Source organism: Dermacentor silvarum, chromosome 2 (genome assembly GCF_013339745.2).
Source record: "Dermacentor silvarum isolate Dsil-2018 chromosome 2, BIME_Dsil_1.4, whole genome shotgun sequence".
NCBI lineage: Eukaryota > Metazoa > Arthropoda > Arachnida > Ixodida > Ixodidae > Dermacentor > Dermacentor silvarum.
The window spans coordinates 3,958,464-3,962,472 of NC_051155.1; positions in this window are offsets into that span (position 1 = coordinate 3,958,464).

Below are 4,009 nucleotides of genomic sequence, written 5' to 3' on the forward strand. Positions count from 1 at the left end.
GCCAGCCCCGGGAGAGGACGTTTACCTGGTGGATCCCGTTACCTCATCGGGTATTGTCTTCAGCAGGCAAGAGCTGCTAAAGGCTCAGCAGAGCGATCCATTTTGTAAATAGCAATCGTTGACGGGCTCAAAGAGCCGAGCTCCCAAGAGGAGCGGGGCGGCAAAGCCGCCGGGCGCACCCGGACAGCTGGTATTGCTGTTGGCGCCGAGTGCCACGCAGCTTGTATTGTTGCGGGCACGTGGGATCCGTATCTGCTTAAGCAGAACGACCCGTTTTGTAAATAGAAATTGTTGACAGGCTCCAAGAGCCGAGCTCCCAAGAGGAGTGGGGCGGCAAAGCCGCCGGGCGTACCCGGACAGCTAGTATTGCTGCGGGCACGTTGGATACGTATCTGCTTGACGCCGATGGAGTTCTCCTGCGCTACACCCCATCTGAAGAGGCTCCTCAGGAGTCTTTCAAGGTGGTGATACCCCGCAGTCTAAGGAAAGCCACCGTGAGCTATTTCCACGACTCGCGGGTGGCCGGACATGCGAGTGGCCTTAAGACTTTCCAAAAGTTGTGCCGCTCCGCTACCTGGCCAGGCATGAAGCGTGACACTCTTCACTACGCCCGTTCATGCCGCGTGTGCCAATGTGTGAAGCCTCGCGCGGGCAAACCCCCCGGGCTCATGCAGCCAATCGACAGCCAGCTACCCTGGCAAGTCGCAGCCTGTGACATTTAGGGACCGTTTCCCAGAAGCCGGCGAGGCTACGTTTTTCTCCTGGCTGTCACAGATAACTTCACGAAATGGGTTGAACTTTTTCCCCTTCGGAAGTTAACGGCACGCGCAATCTGGGACAAGTTGACCGAGGTCTTTAACCGCTTTGGCTTTCCGGCGGAGCTGATAACGGACAACGCGTCCTACTTCACGGCCAAGATGTTCGTGGATGCGTGTGCTGCCTTTGGCATTAAGCACCGCAAGACAACCACGTATCACCCACAGGCCAACCCGACAGAACGGATTAACCGGAACCTCAAGCCCTTGCTCGCGGCCTTTGCCCAGCAACATAGGGATTGGGATGTCTGTCTTAACGAGATAGGCTTCTCCTTGCGGTCCACGGTGAACCGTTCGACTGGGTACACGCCCGCTTTCCTCAACTTCGGGAGAGAGCTGCCAAACCCCATGGACCGCGTTCTGCGGACCGGCAGCGGGGCGTGCGCCACGAAAGCCGGCCTTTCTGGCTACGCGGCGGAACTGCGCTCACGGATGGACGCGGCCCTTGACCTGGCCCGTTCCAACCTGGCAAAAGCGCGAGCTGGACAAAAGGTCCAATACGACTGGTCACTTAGGGACGTGCACTATGGTGTCGGCGATCTCGTCCTCAGACGCAACCATGTCTTGAGTGACGCCGCCAAAGGCATCTCTGCCTCCCTGTCGGCCAAATGGTTGGGCCCGTACCGAGTGGAGACCAAAATGTCCCCTCTGGTATACAAGCTGGCTGACTCCCAAGGGAGACCAGTCGGCGGTCCAGTTCACGTCTCGGACCTCAAACCTTTCGTTGCCCGTAGCAACGACTGGGGAGAGGGGGAGGCGGTCAACGAACCGCAGGCAAACCGTGATACGGCTGGCCCCAGGCCACGCCACCGGTACAACCTACGGAAACGCACCTAGGCAGGTTTAATCCCACCACCTGGTAGCCGGACTTTATTCCCTACCACGCCGATGAACGGAGAGACACAGCTACGGTGCGAAGGCGCACGTTGAAGTGGTGTCAGGCCCTTTTGGCCTAATATACCCTCTCGTGCTCACCCGCCTTCTGACGCGCCTAGTCAGCTTTCTCCCACTAGCAGGTGGCTGGACTTCATTCCCTACCATGCCGGTGAATGGAGAAATGTAGCTACGGTGCAAGGGCGCACATCGAAGCGGTGACAGGCCCATGTGGCCTAATATACCCTCTTATGTGTTGCCCAAGCCTCAGCCTGGCAAACGCCCCTTTTTGGGCTGTCAGCCAGGCGGGCAACTTCCTTGGCATGCCGGCTATGCCGGGGGGTGTTCCTGTCCTTCACCTGGCGTCGTCCAGTCTGCTCCCTGCACCTGGCTCCACTGTGCCACCAGTCTTGCTGACCACGAAGCCGGCTGTCCCTGGTCTTACCATGTCAGCCTGTTGCCGACCTCAAGGCCTGCTGCTCCTGGTCCTTCCGCCATGAATGACTCCTGCCTCTGGGGGCCACGAACCCGTGCCAGCCTTGCCTCTTGCTGCCTAGGCTGCCGCTAATTGTGGCTTATCCCCAATCAGGCGCTGACCTCTGGCCGAGGATGGTCACTCCGGCTGCCGCTGCTGACCTGGCTGCCGGTTATCCCGGCCTGCTGTTCCTGCGCAATCCGGGGAGCCCAGTGACTTCTCTGGTGGCTGCTGCGCCAAAATGGCAGCCACGCCTCGCGCGTTCCTGGCTGCTCCAGTCCGGCGGACCTCGAGTGTTGCTGGCTGAACCATGGTGCTGCCCTGCCCCGTCCTTCCTGGGCTGCTGACTCTTCCACCTGGCAGGGGGTCCTTCCAGCGTGCGGAACTTTGGTGGCGAAGGCATACCCCTGGCTTTGTGTCAAGAGAAGCGACGTCTTCACCTTTTTGGACTGCTGTGGCCCCTTTTCCCTGTCCTGGTCCTGAGGAAGACGACGACACCCTCTTGGACTTTGCCCCGTTGGCTTAGCCCTCTTTGGCTGAGTCAACCTTGTCACTTGGCCTCGGTCAGCCACTTTGGAGGCTGGCCTCGGTCTTTAGGAGGGGGGAATGTGGGGATCGAGGTGCCTTCCCGCGCCTCGTCCCCCAGCTCGCGCGTGGCGCTTAGCTCGATCCCCGGGAACCGCCGCCGTAACGGCAACATGGCGGACATGGCGAGCGCGCCGGACTTACTTTCCCGCGCAAACCGTGCTTCTCCCCCCCGGGATTGGACTTGCCCCGCGAGACACGTCACCGGGACGCTCCCTGATTGGCCTCCCGCGCGGCGGCCCCCGGGCACCCTCTCCACCCGAGCTCTCGTCCGCTGAGCGCTTCCTCGCCGCGGCAGAGGCTCACAGGCTCGCTACGAGGTGGTTACATGAGACCTTTGTTCTCGCGACTCCTCGTTATCGCGCTTGGCGGACCGCTACCCGGTTAGCCCTAGCGCAGCGGGCGCGCGTACTCGATCGGTCTTGCGGCGAGCCTTGGCCCGTAAGCGCCGTGACTGTAGCACTGAGCTGTACCTTGGGTGAATAAACCCGTGTTTGTTGGCGATCTGACTCCGGAGCCTTCTCTGCGCCGTGTCGGAGAGTCGACGAACCCTGCCGTAGCGCCTCTGTGCGTTGCGGAGTGGAGGAGCGTCGTGCCCTTTCCTGACCGTCGCTCGTAGGGTAAGCCTTGTGCAAACCCATCTCCACAAAACCCACAATGCCCAAGAAGATATGAACTCTGCACCAACAGATTGCCTATTCAAGTTTTTTTACTGCCTGTTTGACGCTGTGCAAGAACATTTTTCACATTAAAGAAAACCAAAATAGATAAGTATCATTTTTTTAAAATTCAGTCATCGCTTGTCTGGTTTCGCCACATTAAAATTCTTTCGAAGTTAATTTCATTACGGTACAAACTATGTGCCAGGGCACATGACACGAAAGTAGATCTCAGATTCTCTGCTAATGCTATGGCAGAAATTACTTCATATGGAAGGCATGGTTGCATCTATTATTGACTAATCCCATGTTCGTACATATGTAGAGCATTAGCAGAAGGGTGAAGTTGTGAAAGTTGCAAGGCACACTTCAGCATTCGAGCGAGATCAAGGAGTGGGGCACGGCAGGGCTTGATGCGAACTGTTGGAGTACTTGTACTCCATAGCAGTCGTGAAGGGGCATGGCAGCGAAATTGAGGGAGGATGCGGAGTAATGAGCCATATTGATTGACCCTTGAGATGGTCGTGGAGCCTCGAGAAGAATGGTGTCAAGCACTCAAGGCAGATCAGTAGGCATGGTGCCACCGGTGTCAAGGGCTGTGG